We start from the raw sequence: 18,755 nt of genomic DNA on the forward strand, positions 1-18,755 counted from the left end.
CACCGGAAATAGAATGGGAAAGAAGAAAAGAAAGGAAGGAACAATACTCGTCAGTATCAACGACAAGCCAGACATATGCTTGAGGCTTCCACATGTGCTGCTGTTATTTTTAATATTAATAAATATAATGATGGTAACATTGTTGTAGTGAACACAGTGCTGGCATGCTTTGTGCAGGGCAAATCCTGTTGGTATGAAATGCACAAGCTCACTTAGTCCTGACAATAATAAGAAAACACAGGTTTCTATTCATTATCCCCATTGTACAGATGAGGGAATCAGGTTCAGGGAAGTGAGGAGACCTGCTTTTTGGAAGTGGAATTCAAAGCCAATGCTGTGACCTCATCTATGCACCACTGAAGCTGTGAGGGAGTTAGGAGTCTAGGCCTTCTGGGGAAGAGGCTGATGAGAATAAGTCCCAGGTCCCAGGAGGGAGAACAAGATAGCTTGTTCAGGAACAGACGCTCCTTTCATTTCCACCATCAGAAGAGGTGACCAGGCAGGGTATTAAATCTCGTCAAGGTCTCCAGAAAGAGACAAAATTCAGAGAAGTCAATGGCTTGACCAAAGTCACAAGCCGACATGGGAAGGACGCCCTCTGAGATGCCCTGATAGGACACTGCACTTCTGGTCTCATGGCCCTACTATCAGTGCAGGCTTCCCCTTAACATCACCTCCTCATAGAGCCCGAGGCAGCCTGCCCGAGCTGAAACACACTCTCCATCACACTCTTGCCACCTACTGCACCATATTTTTCTTCATGATGTTCATCGTTACCACTTAATGCTACATCACATCCTTACCTATTGTATTATCTGCCCTGCCTACATCATATAAAGGTAAACTTCATGAGGCCAGGGATGTTTGTCTCTTTTGCTCGCTGCTATATTCACAGGAAATTAAAGCAGTGCTTGGCTTGTGATCAGCACTCAATATTGTTGGATGAATGATGAGCTAATTATTAATTAATTAATCACGCCATGTTATAATTGTCTTGGCACTCTTCAAATCTCCACTATTTATAATCTCAGTGAGATAAGGGATTGGATTACTAGTGTTTCCTCAGTGTTTAGTACTATGCCTGATATATAGTAGGTGCTCAATAATTGTTCTAAAATGAATGAATGAATAAATCGATGGGGCAGAACTGAATCGTTAGCTCTTACCCTAGTCTTTGTTTCTCCTCCCTGGGTACTGGGAAGTTCACTGGAGAGGATAAAGTTGGAGGCAGCCATGTATAAATGTGGCTTAGCCAATGGAAAGGGGAGGGAGATGTGTCCACGGGCAGGCATCTGAGAAATATAGCCTGTTACGGTGCACCTAAACCCCAACCACTGCCCACACTTCCATGACTTAGAAAAGACCCCGAAAGCATCTCCAGTGACTTTGACATCCTGGAACTGAAGGACTCTAGGACACAGGTGGTACTCTCGTCTTTTTAATAAAACTTTACGACTCAATCAAGATTCTGAGTTATTATTTCTTTTAAATACACAAAGGGTCTGTGGCTTCAGAGGGTGTGAAAACTCTTCGTCCTATCTTGACAGAATATTTCTCCATCCAAGGGAGGAAAAACAAGCCCAGCAAGGTAAGCACCCGGAATAACAGATGTGTTTTTCCAAGATTATGCCCAAGGGAGAGAAAATAAAGGCTTGCTGGATGCAGATGTCCCAAAAGCAGCAAGTTTATCCTGTAACCTTGCCAAGGCAATTCCTGCTGTTCTCAATGTTAATGCCAGAGTAACAGAAAGAAGAAGAATATTCAAAGAGTAAATCAACTTGAAGCTCCAAAGCAAACAAGAACAGAAATGGGAGGGCCTTCCAGGTTTAAGTCAATCATGAAAATCGGGCTGTGCCTCTCCTTCCTTACTGATGCAGGGTTTTAGCAGAGCCAGTTTCATCTTGGAGGCAGGGAGACATCCTGGGAGGGATCAGAGCGGTCTGGGTTGGGACTGAGACTCTTCTGCTTCCTGTATGACCTCAGGCAAGTTACTGAGCCTCTCTGATTTGAGGATACTGGGAAGGAAGACCCCACCCTAAAACATCTACCTACATTGCCAGTGATGCTTGATAATATACTATTAGCAGTAAGTATTCCCTACTATGAAGAATTCCTCCTCCTTGCAATCCTGGTTGAGTCAGTAGACATAGGAGACCACATTCTAGCAATGAACCAAGAACACGAAGCTGAAGTCCTAGAGCTAGGATTCAAGTTCGTATCTACTTACCTCCAAAGCCTGTGGTCTTGTCACTGTCCCTCTTAACCTTCCAAAGTTGAATCATGAAAATTGGGACCCACAGAGTTGGTTCAAATGAAATCAAGCTTAATACCTAACACTAACTCACACGGCAGAACGGTACAAGGGAAAAAGCACTACTGTGGAGTATGAAGACGCAAGTTTAAATCCCAGGCTTGAGCATGTATGATGTTCTTATGACCCTGAGAAGGTCTATTTTTTCTACCTGACTGAGTTTCAGTTTCTTTATGGAAAAAAATGGGCAAATGCCTGTGTCAGTCAAGATACACTAAGTTGTGCTGCAGTAACAAATAGCACCAAAATGTAAATGGCTGAAACCACTGGAGATTTTTTTGCTCATGCTATACTTCTCTTTCCATTCATTTGGGGTCTATTCTCTACATCTGCCTCACCCCAGGATCTAGGCTAATGAAATATCTACTGATTGGAACACTCCTGGCAACCCTGGCAGAGGGAAGAAAAAACCCAAGACAGTCTTCTATCTGCACTTAGATGCTCAGCCGGAAATTAACAAACTTGACTTCTGGAAGCTCACCATTCCTTAGATAGAACTGGTTGTATAGTACTTCCAACCAGTGCAGGCCAGGAATCATGCTCCTGCTATGCTCTGAGAAGACTAGAGAAAGAAACCTTTTTCTGAATGGCATCAGCGGCTACTTAGTTACTCATCCTGATACCTTCATAGGGGCACCAATAAGATGAAATGAGAAAATGTGTAGACAAATGCAGTAAAGAATAAATATATTCTGAGTTTTTGAGCCTTAGAAGCAATGAATGAACAACTCTCCATCACTTTTTTCTCCCCCCATTTGAATGCAATATCTTTTGAGAAATATAACTGGTGAGGACTTCAAAGTTTATCTGCTGAGGTCAGAGGTTTGTATGTCCTAGCCCAATAGTTCGGGATGCAGTAAAGGAGTGTACCTTTCTCTACAAGACACTGAAATGGTAACGCAAACTTTAAGCCCATGCAAAAGTATGTAATCCATGATAAGGATCATAGAATTTTAGGATTTTAGATCTGCAAAGGATCCTGGCTATCCTCAGTCCATGTGCTCATTTTTTCAGAGGAGGAAAGAGAAGTCCAGAGAAGGGCCATGACTTACCCACAGTCACACAGAAATAGAGTGGCAGGGCCAAGACCAAAGTCCAGGTCTCCCCTTCTCCAGGCCACATGGTGCCGTGGGTCCCTTTCCCCTGGTTTTTCATTCTGATATGGGATGTTGATATCAAATCCAGATGGTTTGTGGGGGATGTTTTCCTTTAAACCTTGTGAGTCATTGATCTAGCTATACCCCCAAACCATTACTTAATAATAAGTATGAAAAAATAAAGGGCTGTCTATAGGATTTTAGCCAGTCTGAAAAGGCCTAATTTAATAAGCATTAAATACCTGGTCCTTGGGAAAGATTATAGGAAAACTGATTTTAAAACAACAACAAAAAAAAAAATTAAAAAAACAAAACAGGGGAGCCCGGGCAGCTCAGTCGGTTGGGTGTCCAACTCTTGATCTCAGCCCGGGTCTTGATCCCAGGGCCGTGAGTTCAAGCCTGACATTGGTCTCCATGTTGTGTGTGGAGCCTACTTAACAAAAAAAAAAAAAAAAAGAAAAGACAAAAATAAACAAAATCCCTGTCCTCAAAGAGCTTCCTGTCTAGTGAGGGAGGAGACGTGAGTACAGAGACAAATTATAGCATCAACATGGCTAAGTCAATGGTATTCTGAGGGTGCTGTGGGAACCCAGAGTGGGGATGGGGGTGGGAAAAGGGGGGTGAGGGGAACAGTCAGGGAAAGCTTACCAGAGGAGGTTTCACCTGAGCTGAACCCTTCAAGGATGATGAGGATGGAGTTGGGGAGACAGTCAAAGGAAGAAGAGAGGAAGGGCATTCCAGGCAGAGGCAGGGGCCCAGGCCGATAAGTGGAGAGGGAAAACAGCACAGCTCAGTGAGGGCACTGCTGGGCCCAGGCATCTGTATAGAACAGGCAGGACATAATGGTGAGCTGAGCAGGGGCCAAATCTCCAGGCCTTATGAACTAAAGCAGAAGCGTCTGGACATCCATCATCTGAAAGCTCCAAGGAGTGGCGATCACTGTTACTGCTCTGGCTAGTCTACACACTGGGAAGACTGGCTTTGAAGGGGTTGGAAATTTGCTCTTCTCCGGCAAAAACCAGTCAAGTGGTTTAGAGGAGAAAATGAACCCACTTCAAGAAAGCTCTAAGTTGTGATTTCTGATAAGTGGTGTTCTTGGGTGTCAATAAAACAGCTCAAGACCCTGCTTCCTTCTCCTGGGCTCTCAGAGTGGAGGTACACTCATTTCCTCATAGGTCTTTCCCTACCTGCCCCTGCGTGTGGGAAATTTCCGGTGAAAAACAAGCCACATCAGCTGATCATTTCTTTCTTTCTTTTTCTTTTTGCTAATCATGGAATAAGCAAGCTCACCCTAAAGGACACACGATAGATGTCACTGATTCAACAGGAGGCCTTGGAGGTGTAGGGTAGCTTTTCCTCCTCAGGGGCACCCAGACACCCTGTGCTCCTCCAGGCCCCAGCACTTTGTACTGGCACCTCTCCTCCATGGCGCCCTGGCACAAGAAAGGCCAGGAGCTGCCTCTCATGGCCAATGCCTAACGAAGCTCGGGATGGTGGTGGGGTGAGGGGGAGACTCATTAAGTGCTGACCAATGGAAAGGATAGATGAATCCATGTTGCAAACTTGAGTCTGTATTTTGTGAATTTAGTTATATGAAAGTTCTTACAATGGAATCAACCTATGATAACATTTAGTTGTGCACTTAAAAAACCATTCATTCAACAAATATGTGAATGCTCCTTTATATGCCAGGCACTGTTCTAGGCTTTTGGGGGTGCATCAGTAAATATAATAGGCAAAATCCTCGCTTATGGTGTTTATGCTCTAGACAGTGAGCCAAGCAACGAACAAATAGACAAAGAGAGAATCCAATCACAGATGGGGATAATTTCTCTGAAGAAAAAAAATTAAACAATATGAAAGGAATAGGGAGTAACCAGGAGTGGTTCAGGGAAGGTCTCCTGAGGAGGAGACCTTTGAGGGGAGACCAGCATGGGGTGAGGAAGTAAGTGAACGTATGTTCATGCAGAACATTCCAGGGAGGGAGAAGAGTAAATGCAGGCCCTAGAGAAGGCTACCTGCTCTCTGTGTTGCTGGAACAGCAAACAGTTTGCTTTGGCCAGACGAAGAGAAGCAGGGAAGAAAATGAGGTCAGAGATATCCAGGGGCCACAGGCAGGGCCTCCAAATCACCTGTTTAAAAACTACATATTTAAAGCCTTTAAATAGCTTTTTTTTTTTAAAAAAAGTGTTGAGTTTTTCAGCCTCGATGTCCCCATCCATAAAATGGGAATAACTGTTTGTACCTCATAGGATTGTTGAAAAGATTATAGGAGATGCTCCTGGCACAAGACAAACTTCAGTATATGTTGTGGTGAAGGTTAGCTAGTGTCATTGCTGTCCTTGTTAGTGTCTCTGCTTTATAATCAGGGTGGAGAAGTTTAGGGCTGACTTCCTTTGACTTTCTCTGACTTTGTCTCCTTTCTGTGGCTCTGTCTTCCTTTTTGCAACAAGAAGGGAAGGCGATCACCCTGGGGTTGTTCATAAACAATCCTGTTTGAAAAGGTGAATCACTGATGAAACATGTCCAGGTATAAAGAAACGTTGCACATCCAGCTACAACAAGAGCTATGTAACTCTAATCTTTAAACAAACTGAGAACTGGAACCACACCCCATCTGAGCACCTGTGGGTAGTATGTTACAGTGGGAAAGCCTACACTTCATCAGAGACTTGGGTTCAAGCCCGAGGCTCACCAGTTACTAAAGAGCCATCAGGTCCCTGGACAAGACTAATCAGCCTCTCTGAGCCTCAGTTATTTTCTCTATAAAATGGAGAAATAAATACTTGTGTCAGAGAGAGAGAGAGAATAAATAAATACCTATATTTAAGTTGCATAGACATGGGATTACCACTGGCAATGTTGAATAAATGATAGTGATTATGCTGGGGAAAACATGTTTGAAAAATCACGTACATATAAAGGCCAGCATCACACCAGTGGGGTTAACAACATAGGTGCATTTTGTTACAGGACTGAGATTGCCTTTGAAAGCAGATGGGTCGAATACACTTGGGATTTTATATTAGGCATTTAACGAGGGCCAGCGAAATAAAAGAATGGTATTTGATCAGGAGGAAAAAAAAGAAGCCTTTTTTATAGAGGATGTTAGCCTACAGAATTGCCTCTTATTCAGGAGCAGCATGCTCCAATACAGAAAAGAAAGACGGAGGAATGGGCTTTATATCCAGCTCCCTTGTGTGATCTCTTCTAGAATCTCTGAGTTAGAGGTTCCTTCTCAAAAAAATAAGGCAAATACCACGAAGCTACTGCCCTCTGTGTAAACACAAGATCCAATGGTAGTCTTGATATTTTTATTTCTCTTGATTTGAAACACTGTGTAAAACTTCATATTTTAAATACAATCAATCTCCTTTAAAAGTGCTAAAATCTCCCAGCAAAATGAAACGATTTTCTCCTAAAGGCTCAAACCCTCTTGCACTTTTCCTATTGGGGTGCTGTTACATATTCCCACTGAAGTATTTAAATGTTTAATGTTAATTAGATGATGATGAGGCATTATTTTCCAAGACCGCCCTGCATGGGGCAGAATCATCACTCTCATTATATTCCATTTCAAATAGGGGGTCTGGAAAAGAAAATCATTAGCAGAGTGCCTGAATGCTGTGGGCCGGCCTCCCTGGATAATGCCCTTGCCCAGAATCAAAGCTCCAGCTCAACACCTTTAAAAGGAAGTTTCTCATGACATATGTGTGTGTGTGTGTGTGTGTGTGTGTGTGTATGCATATATGTATATGTATATGTATATGTATATGTATATGTATATGTATATGTATATGTATAGAGAGAGACAGAGAGACAGAGACAGAGAGAGACAGAGAGACAGAGTTGTTTAAAGGCCATTTCTTGGTTTGAAATCTCCTACCTAGAGAGGTGGCTGGGTGATTGAAAGCACACTGCTGAGAAATTTCCCCAGCTCCTTCCCTTGCTCGTGTCCATCTGTCACTATGTGTGTAGTTCCACTATTAGTATCAGACCCTGGGGAGAAGGACATTTTCTAGCCACTGGATCTGATGTTTGGAAGTCTTTTATGGCATCTCATTAACCATAGATTAAAGGTGTTAGCTTTTAAGGCTCTAATCTATCTCTCTGGTTCTCCCTCTGGCCACTGTCCCCCACGTCTACCTTGGTGGCCTCAGCCATCCGACATCATACTCCCTTGCCACATGCAACTCCTCACTGCTTCTGAATATGGCATGTATTCCCAAGCCTCTGTGCTTTCGCCCCTGCTGTTCCTTCTGTTGGGAACTCTCTCCCCTTTGTTCTCTGGCCAGCAAATCCCTATTTATTCTTTTCAAAGCTTGGTAAAATGTCTTCTCCTTTAGAAACGACGTGCTCTTCTGCTCCTTCGTACTTGGTGCTTCAATAGCACTTGGCACCTAGCTCTCCCATAGTGCCTCCCAACAGATACCACCAAGAAACACTGTGAGGTCCTTGTGGAGTGGCTGTTAGCTAGGGTACAAAGAGCATGAGCTTTGGAATCAGACAATCACTGATTCAAATTCTAGCTCAGTCACCTTCTGGCCAAGTGGCCTTGGGTAAAATGTGTAACTTTTCCAACTCCCACGTTCCTCAAACATACAATGGAAGCAGCCATACATAATACACGTATGGCACATCTGAGATGAGAATTAACTATCGTGGTGTATGTAAGGTGCTTATTAGGTAGAAGGTATCAGTATGTAGTTGCTATTATTGTTTCCCCAGCTCTGTAATGGGAACTCAGTAGCTATGTTCTGAGCCTTATTATTCTCTAGGTATGCATTTGTAAAGACAACCAACACTTAAAGGAGTAACATTTCAAGAGGGAAAACTTACCATGAATCAATTAATCAGAAACTAGAAGTAAAAGATTATTGTTCTATTTTTGCCTGCATATCAGTTCTCATTATATGCCAGTTAGGTCACTCTGACATAAGCCTTTTAAAGGAAGTTCCAAAGATGGGAAGAACTTACGACTAGGAGGAGCTTGATCTGATGTTGGGGCTCAATGAATGCCAATCACATCTGCCAGATGAATCAGCGGTGAAGTAATCATGCTCCCCAGACAGGAAACTCAGTGTGAGGGGCGTCAGGGTCAGTGGACCTGACAGTAGGATTTCAACCCATGGCAGGACAGCAAGTTTGCACTGGCAGGAAGTAGAATGGCATTCGCCCCTTAGAAACAAGAGGCTGAGATGGAAAAAGGGAGAGATTATGGGAGGAGGGAAGAAAAAGAAATTAGCACAATGTGTCAAGGCCCAAGTAACAACATCCGTGAATATGAAGGTCCGGTCCAGCTCTTCAATGTTTGGCTTATTCATTCCTTTCTACATTCATCTATTCATTCATTCAAATATTTATTGAACACCCACTGTGTTCCAGGTGAGGAGCTAGAAAACAAAAATGAATTAAGTATTGTTCCTGCCTTCTTGGAACTCACGTTCTACTGGGAAAGGCAAACATGTGACTATTTTACTCTGTTTCTATCAACCGTTTCCCCCATTGTTCTCCCACCATGAGTAGTAAAGTTCTTTTTGTAAATGTCAGCCTGGCATTACTATGCAAAGGAGATCAAGAGAAAAGGCAGGGTTCTTCCCACACTTAAGCCAGAGTTTAAAATAGAAAACACATGGCTCAGGAGTCAAAATTGAAGATTCCAATCTCTCCCCAAGTCGAGGTTCTTATTTTAGAGCTCTTTTCTCTAACCTTAGAAGATTAAGGTATTGTTTGAACAAGAGCTTTGCCTTAATAATTTTATGGAGAATATTTTGAAAGATATTGAAAAAATGAGACACAGGAGTGGGGCATTTTGCTGAGAGAAATCCAAGTGGCAAAGAAGGATCTGCATTTACTCAGCATCTGCCATGTGCTAGATGTCACGAGCATTCACCCACCTATAAAAACTCATCTTCAAATGAACTTGAATGAACGGAGTCCTTTGGAGGCACTATTCATAGCTTCTTTAACAGAACCCTTTGGAAATAGCCATCAGGGAGGAATGTGGAGCACCCTCTTGACCCTATCCTAGGGGACAATAAGAAAGCCAGAGACTCCCATTCTAAGAAATAAGTGTGATTCTATAGTTATATTCTTACTAGATGTGATGGAAAATGATACTAACTATCTTAGTGGTGAGAAAGTAGGTTGTTTAGCTATTTGTGTATTTAGTCACTCCAAGCACCCATCCATCCATCCAATAAATGTTTCTTGAACACCATTCATTCAGCAAGAGTGGTGCCAGGCACTGGGATATGATATCAGATAAGACACTATCTCCGCCCTCAAGGACCTTACCACCTGGTGGAGGTGACAGTGTGATAGGGCCACGACAGAAGTCAGCAAAAGTAGCTACAACAGTGCACAGGAATAGCTGTTTATACGGTTAGGAAATGCTCCCCGAGAAGGAACCCGGGGCAGGACAGAAAGGGCGGCAGAGTGGAGAGGACACTCTAGGCAGAGGAAAGAAGCACAGGATAACCTGGCATTCAAGTACTTCGTAAACTACAATTCAACATACTAGGGCATGGGCCCCCTGCTCCACTACCTATCACATATGTCATTGCTTTTGACCTGATTGTAATGTATGGACTTGTGAAAATTCATACCACATCCTAGGAAAAACACAGTCCTGAAGCATAGCAGAGACATGATGTCTCCAAACCCAGCTTTGCCTCACCCTTGCTGTGTAATTTTAGGGAGGAGGCATTTAATATCTGAGTCTTAGCATCCTCTTATGCAAAAGAGAGCTAAAGTAGCTGCCTGGCAGAGTCACTGCAAAAGGGTTAACAGAATATGGTAGGTGCAGTGCAGTGCCCAGGACTGTGCCTATTACATGTTTATGAGAACATGGCATTTTTCTGCCCTTATTATTACAGCTACCGCGACTATTATCTTGAACCAAGATTAAGGTTTTAATGTCTTTGACTGCAACTGTTTCTGGAAGAAGAGATACATTAGGAGAAGGACCGCCCCTCAATAAAAAGGTTTTCAATGTTCTCTATTAGGAATCATGAGCAATCTGACCTTGTAAAAAAATAAAATGGTCTGAATCCTTTACATCCTGGCTTGGTTCCTAAAGGCAGCTAAAGTGATATTAGAGACAAAGAGAAACATTGCAGGGAAGGCAATGGCCTTAATTTCCGAGGTGAATGAGATGGAAAGCCCCAGTGCCCAGCAGTAAACCTCTTAGTATTTATGAAACTGAAATTACACTATTCCCATAAAAGACAAAGTTAAAGAAGGGTGCACTCTACATAATGGCCTCTTGTTAGGCCTTCCTGATCACCTGGCCTCTGTTTTCTGAAAACCACCAGCACCCCTGTGTTTCAGGGCCACCGTCCACTGGGAGCAGACAGGAACTGTTTATTTAGCCAAATGAAAATTTCCGCTTAAATAAAAAATACTAGTGGCGTTTGGGTTGGAAAAACAATTACCTAGACTCCGCATCGCAGCTGCAAATTACATCGGCAGTAAAGGCAGTAAAAGCAAGTCGGGGGCACAGATCTCAGTGCCTCTGCCTGACATCAAAGGCAGCCAGCCTTGTTTCTTCATCTGTGGTCGGAACAATGTTTCTCTTTGATCTTGGACACCAAGAACCAGCGTGGGGGAGGCACAGGAGGCAAGGAGGTGCCTGTGCTGATGTGTAACAACATGCAGCCTACTGATGCTGCGTGGTGGAAATGCCAAGCGGGGTCAGACGAACACCATTTAAACAAGCAGCTGAAATCTAGAAAGAGAATCAAGATGAAATGGTTTCCTTCAATCATGTAATCAACAAGTCTTTTTGGAGAGGGAGGTGCGTGCCCATTCTGGAGGGCCGTTGGAGAGAGGGGGATGGGAGGGGGCGGGAGGGGTCGCATGCTGCAGAATCAGAGACCTGGCTTGGGGTCCACTGTTTCCACTACTGACCGGGGGATGTGGGACACATGACGTAACGGCTTGCATCTTATTTCTCTCTTCTAGTCCTATCAAGGCTTGTTCTTTTTTGCTCACCATTAGGCTCCTGAACCTTGAGGTTTAAATTCGGTCTTCAGCAGTTGGGTTCAAATCCACACCATCTCTACTTCGCCTGCCCTTAACCCAAACTACAACTTTCTTAGGGTGGGCAACCAGTCCTACCTTCTGCCCTTAGGCACCAGTTCCTTCCTCCGAACCCTGAGACTGGCACCTCAATCAGTGTTCCCAGTACTCATTTAGAGGGGCAATTCAGACAAGTGCAAAGTACTCAGCTGGTCACTAGGCGACTGAGCCCAGCTCAGAGTCAGGAGGGCAGACAGGCTAGCAAGAAGGCCATTTCTCTGGAGAGGGGGAATAGAGAAAGGACACTTGGAGGCTAGTCAAGGAAGTCTTCCTGAAGGAGGCAAGACTGAACTATATTCTGAAGGATGAGTAGGAGTTCTCTAGGTAAGATACGTGAATAGCTTAGTTGAACAAGTTGGTTTAGTGTTACATTTATACTTCTGCTCCCTTCGTGGTGCTCCTCCTGAGTATCTCACACTCTGTTACACCTTTTCCACATCCACTGTCTCCAGTGCTTCCTGTCTGTATTAGCAACTATCAATCTGCTTCCCATAGAGATCTACAGAGATCCAAAGGACCCCCCTTTGGAGTTACTCATGTAAAAGTGGAAGGGGAGATTGTACATTGCATTTCATTCTTACGATGATTACCCTATGAGGTAGGCAGTATTCATTCTATTTTAGTGATTAAGAAACTGAAGCTCAGAAAAGCTAAGCAATACACTCAATGTCACAGAGATTGTAAATAACAAACCCAAGATCCATCCATGTGGCATCACTAAAGGACATAACATATGACCACAGTGATCCCTTCCAGGCCCAGCTCATCATAATCCCCTTACATATCCTGTACACCACTCAAACTTTCATTTTTTTCAAAACATGCATATTCTTATTCCCACCATTCTGCTAAAACCAACTCCTAGGGTTTTCATCTTGGTAACGAGTACCATTTTCTACCTAATGACCCAAGCTCAAAACTAATGACTCATCTTACATTTCTCTCCCGACCACCCACAACCAATCAAGCCACCAAGTCCTATGACCTCCTATTTTTTTTCCATATCTATTAAGACACTTTATGGCCTCGAGTTATTTTTTTTTTAATGTGACTAAAAGTAGCTTAAACTTTAAGTGGTTTATTGTTTCATAGCACAGATTTCCAGATGTAAGACAGTTCCAAAGTTGGGTAATTAAGAGATTCAGTGGTACTTCCAAGGCAACCGGTTTCCATCCCCAGAGGGTTGGTTTGTCTCCTTCTACTGACCCCTCACAGATCCAAGAGAGCTGCCACACCTGTTTCCTTCCCTCAGTCACAATCAGAAGCAAAAAGATGAATTTCTCCTCGCCCATCTCTTTTTAAGAGTAAGAAATCTCTTCCTTGAACCACGCTTTGCCCTCAGCCTCCCGCAGACATGCAGTGCCTTTTATCAGCCAGCATTGCATCACATGTCCCCAAATCAAAACACAGGTAAAAGAAAGACAGTGGCCACGACCGAATTTATCAAGAGTCACTCCCTGATCTGGGGAGGGTCCTATACTAGAGTAATGACTACATGAAGAGTAAGCACCTGAGCAACAACAGGCCTCTGTCGGCAAGAGAAGAGGGGAGAAGGATAGATTTGAAAGTCTCTCAAATCCCTGCCTTCCTCTTCCACTCAGACATTCCACAGATCAACCAACCATTATCCCTCACCTAGATTCCTGCAACAGGTTTCTAACCAGACTCTATACTCCCAGTTTGATTTCTTTGAAAGCAACAATCAGAGTAAAGTTTACATAATACAAATACAATTGTATCTAATCTTATTTAAATATTTCAACGGCTCCCTCCCAGAACAAAGTCCAAATACTACAAGGTGGCATATAAACTCACCCCTAGGTCTTGAGATTTATCTGCCTCCCATTTTATGCCATCCTACCTCACTAGGAATGCCAGATCACCCTTTTCTGTCTGAGGAGCTCTCCCCGTCATCACTTAGGATCCCATCCAAGAGTTTCTGTTCAAGCTCCTGGACAACTCAGGCCCAAAGTACTGAATCTAATTGTGGGCGTGGCGGGGTGGGGGTGGGGGGCAGTTATGATGAACTGACCCAAAGGCAACTGACTATGTAACTAGGAAAGCTGAGAAACCAGAGCTAGGGGATTTGGGAATATGACAGTTTAAATAAAGGGTGCATCCAAGGGGTTAAAATTAAAAGAAAAGACAAAGTAGACACGAAGCACAAGAACACCAATCTAAGGACAGAAATACGGGGCATGAAAAGAGATACAACCCAAAACTCTGGAGAAGGGACCTTATGATAGTGCCTGGGGCCTTTTCCTGGGGCAAGGGGAGGAAATTACAGGGTATCAGCAGGTCCCTCCTGGCCCTTTTGCTCTTAGGTCCATTGCTTGCCCTTTACCTGCTCTGCTCTCTACTGCAGAATCTTGATCCCTGCAGGCCACATCTTCTGGGCTCCTACATCAGCCGGCTTCTTGCTGAAGGAGAAACAGAGGGTGGGAGGGAGAAGAGGGAGAAGCACACTACTCCCCTCTGGCTCTGCCTTAAGCAGCATTACCAGCAGCTCCATCCTCCTGTGGCTGGATCTCCAGCTGGAGAGGCCCACTGGGGCTCGGCCTCTCCCTGGTGACTCTGGCTGCTGGGCTCCAGGGACATCACCCCCTCACCGTGTCTCTCCAGCCTGAGAGTGGTGGCAACTTCCTACTGTTACTAGAGGCAGAATGCCTTTCCATCTCCTGATGGCTTTCCAGCTCCTCCATCACTGTGTAACCAATACTCTGAATTAAATTTCCTCTGTTTTACATTCTTTGAGTGGGTTTTGTTTTCCTGATTGGACCCTTACTAATGTAGGCACTGAGCCAACTCTGTACGATTTCTCTGCGAAATCTCTTACTCTCTCCTTTGCGTCGCTTTCAGGAAGCAGAACAATATGATGATGAAGAACAAATGGCTGGCAGTCTGGTAGACCAGACTTCAAACTCCAGCCCTGTCTCTCACTAACGGAAAGGCTTGGTTAAAATTGCTTAGCCCTTTAAGTTAAGGCTTTTTCAACTGAGGTGAAAGGTATCATCCTGTTCTTAACCCTTGTTAGAACTCAATGAGGGGCTGTATGTAAAATGCAAATTCTGATTCAGAACGTGGGAGGTGGGGACTGAGATTTTGCATTTCTATCACTGCCTCCAGCTGATGGTAATACTATGGTCCAGGAAGGAACCACACGTGGAATAGCAGCTCTTTGGACTAAGGGTTGGCAGACATTTCCTGCAAAGATCCATAGAGTAATTATTTAAGGCACTGGGAGTTCTGTTGCAACTTTTAAATTCTGCCCATAGAACTTTATTTACAAAAAACATGGCCCTAGGGCTGCTCTAGGCTATAAACTGCTCTAGGCTGCCAACCCCTGCTCTAGGCTGTAAACTGTCTCAGGACATTGTCTGTTTTACCGAACACCTTATTCTCATCACCCAGCACAGAGCCTAGCAGGGAGCAGCGCTCAATAAATGTTTGATGTGCCTCTGAACAGACTCCTAGGATATCCTCAGTCTCTATTGTAGAACCTGAAACTTGAAAGCCAGTGTTTACTGAATGTTTACCATGCTCCAGAAAATATTCGAAATCCACTTGATAGACATTGTTTTCTTTGATGCTCACAACCGCCTTAAGAAGTAGGTGTTACTATTACCCCCATTTTCCAGATAAAGTACATGGAGGTCAGACCTGTGTATCTAGGACACAGGAAAGCCAGGTTTCAGAACAGGGCAGATTTCTCACACTGTGCTCTCTCAGTGGTCAGTTTGCCCTGGAAACTTTCTCCCACCATTTCTTCTAGAAATTCTCCTAGAGAATATCAGTTGTTTTCTTTTCCCTATCACTTGAAATTCCCATAATAGTGTTGGGCACATAGTAAGCACTTACCAAAGTGTTCCTGATTGGTATTTTAAACTACCCTACCCTTAATACACATTGCTGTGAGTCTGGGTCACGAGGAAAACATCCTGAAGATCTCTGTTTCCTCAGCATATAGTAGTAGTAGAAGGTGAGCCTGAAGGTACTGATTATCATATCTAAAAATGCCTAAAGTGGTATTAATAATTTAGCAGTGAAATTCCTGTGGGGAAAGATTCCTGACAGTCTATATGTCTCTGGAGGTCAGAGGCTCTGGGTCCAGTAGAGACCTGGGCATTTTATGGTGTTTACTATGTATGTTTGACCAATAAAATGAGAAGCAAAGTAATACAGCTGGAAGAACAGAGGACTGGCTCTGCTTCAGGTTAGCTTTGTGTCTTCATTACCCTAGACCTGAACTTTCTTATCAGAAGACAAGAGCTTTGGACTAGAGCATCATTTGGGTTCTTTGGGTTTTAAAATGCTATTGCTCGAAAACACAATGATACCATCAAAGACATTTGGGAGAGTGTTGGCTTTTAAAGAAAATGACCAGAAACTACAAGAATTAAAAAATTAATGTCACTTCGAGGCACCTGGGTGGCTCAATTGGTAAAGCATCCAACTCTTGGTTTGGGCTCAGGTCATGGTCTTATATTTCATGGGTTAAAGCCCCACATTACGGTTCGTGGGTTAAAGCATGGAGCCTGCTTGGGATTCTCAATCTCTCCCTCTCTCTCTGTCCCTCCCCACTTGCATGTGCACGTGTGTCCTCCCTCTCTCTCTCTCTCTCTCAAAATAAATAAATAAAGTTTAAAAAAATGAATGTCACTTTTAGGTGGTTGGTGTCCCTGTGGCAGTATTTTCTCTTTTCTATGGCCTCCTGTTGGTCCACCCCACCAGCCAATTTCTAATTTGTCTCAAACCAAGAAACCAGATAATCAGGATTACTATAATGGTTTGTAGAGGAGGTGAGAATTGATCATAGCTAATAGTCTTAAAGACTTCCCTAATAAAGACTAGATTTAACGCATGTGCTTTGTGATGACTATTTTGTCTGTAGCATAAGCATGCTTGTATGTGTGTGTGTGCGCACATGTTGTGCTTGTGTGTGTGCACGCATATGTGTTTACACACTTATTTACATATCTACTGATAAAGTCATCAGACACTAGATAAAAGTAATCAGTAAGACGGCGATTCTGTGTTATCGTCCGCACTTACTGAATGAGGAAATTGAGATGGTTGGACAACTTCCATCAGGATACATACCCCAAAACTAGGTCTCCTGATTTCTAATCACAGAACATCACAAGAATGTGTGGTTTCTACCCATTCCCAAGTTGCCTAGGTCTTAAAGGCAAACAGCCCCAACATCTCTGCTGCCCTCTCTTCAAGGCTGCCTTGTATCATAAGGTTGAGATCACAAATAAGTTAAATGCGCCATTTTCCTTCTGATCAATCGAGCAATCCCAGCCAGGGATGACTGCCAGCCTTCCTACTGCTGAGATGCCCTTACACTTCTGGGATGCTCAAGGGCACTGTCCACTAGCATAATAAGTGTTGCCAAGGAACCTCCCTCGTCATGGGAATCTGGGACTGTTTCATACCATAGAGACCACACTGAAGTGGCTAGTCTTGTCCCACAATCCACTCTTAATCTTTTTTGATCTGACAGATATTTATTAAGGGCCAACTGAGAATTCAGAGTTCAGAGGCATTGCTAACATATGGGTGCCAGGCCTTATAATGCAAGTTTTACATTTATTAACAAATTTAACATTCACTATAACCCTACGAAGTAGCTACTATTCCCATCCCCATATTACAAATGGGGAAGCTGAGGTACAGATATTAACATTCCCAAGGTCACACAGTTGACCAGGGCTGGAGCCGAATTGACACCCAGGCAATTTACTCTTTACACATCATGACTGTTACAAGAAAGACACAACCTCTGCCCTAATGGAGCTTCCACATAATGGGAAATACAGGGCAAGCCATTATCACAATTCTGTTAACTATATGAAAAAGAAGTCTCAGGAGGTTAGAAAACATATAATAGGAGATCTAATCCTTGTGGGGAAGGACGGGGTGTCAGGGAGGCTTTTCCTGGGGAAAAACTGTTGACATTGAGTTCCCAAGGATAAGCAGGAGTTCACCAAGTAGAGGGAGAGGTGAGTCTCCCAGACAAAAGGAGATGAGGGTAGAGGCCTCGAGGCAAACAGGAGCATGGAAGGTGAAAGGAACCGCAAGAAGCCAGTGTGGCGGACTTGGGGGGGGGGCAAGGCACCAGATGAGGCTGAAGAGGTGGCCAATGTTGGCACCCCAGTAACCACAATGGCATGGGGAAGCAGGGCAGAGAACAGAGAAATGACTGGAAAGCCACCCAACCATAAGCCTACATGGAACCCTTCCTGTCCCTCGCACCTGAGTCTGGCTCTCTTTCCTTGCTGCCTCTATTCAGTTAGGATCCCCACAGGCGTTTCCAGAATAGAGTTGCACCAGGAACTCTTTCCATTTAGGAAAGAAAATGAGACATTTATTAAACATTTGCTCTTTCATTTGATGCAATTTAGTCAATCCCTCACAACAAAATGTTTGAGGCTTTTATTATACTTTACAATTATGGAAATGAAAGGATCAGAGGGACCTGCCTGCTCTCAAAACCACGGTGTGGGAAGGAGCTGGCTCTTGGGCTGGAGTTTTTCTATTCAGACTCTTCTGCTCCTTCCACTGCTTCATGCCACTGCTGGTGTAAGTGGAGAGGGCAATCGGTAGAGGATGCCACAAAAAACTCCAAGAAATCAAAGTCTAAGAGAGTACACAGAAGCCACCTCCTTCGCTCATGAAGTTCAGCGTGAGCACTAGTGTGAAATCTTCTCTCCCTGTGTTCCCCCTTTGCCCCACAGGCAGAGTCTCAGAGGGAAACAGATGGCACACTCAAATTGGACAACTGGAGGAGTGTTTAATAAAAGGCCTACTTACAAAGGTGTAGGGCGGGTAAAGGATAATCACCAGGGATAGTAATTACTGGGCAGCATCCTCCGCCTCCTTCTGAAGGAACAAGGAGAGAGAGTGGTTATAGGACCCTGGAGAGGACACGGTTGGAGGAGGGGGAGGCATACAGAGAGGGCTGCCTGACAGGATTGTGGTGTTCAGTCCTTAGTGACACCACAGGACAGCAGCCAGGGAAATAAATACCCACACTCACTCACTCCCCTCCAAGCCTCCAACCCTCCAACCTCTGGTTAATTCTCCCCATTGGCCAAACCAAAGCAAAGTTTGAAGGTGTTATGGGCTGAATCGTGTCCCCTGCTATTCACATATGGAAGTTCTGACCCCCCAGAACCTCAGAATGTGTCCAACGTGGAGACGATCTTTAAAGTGATCATTACATTAAAGTGAGGTCATTAGGGCGGATCTTGATCCACAAT

The sequence above is a fragment of the Panthera tigris genome, chromosome C1 (assembly GCF_018350195.1).
Source record: "Panthera tigris isolate Pti1 chromosome C1, P.tigris_Pti1_mat1.1, whole genome shotgun sequence".
In the NCBI taxonomy this organism is placed as follows: Eukaryota; Metazoa; Chordata; class Mammalia; order Carnivora; family Felidae; genus Panthera; species Panthera tigris.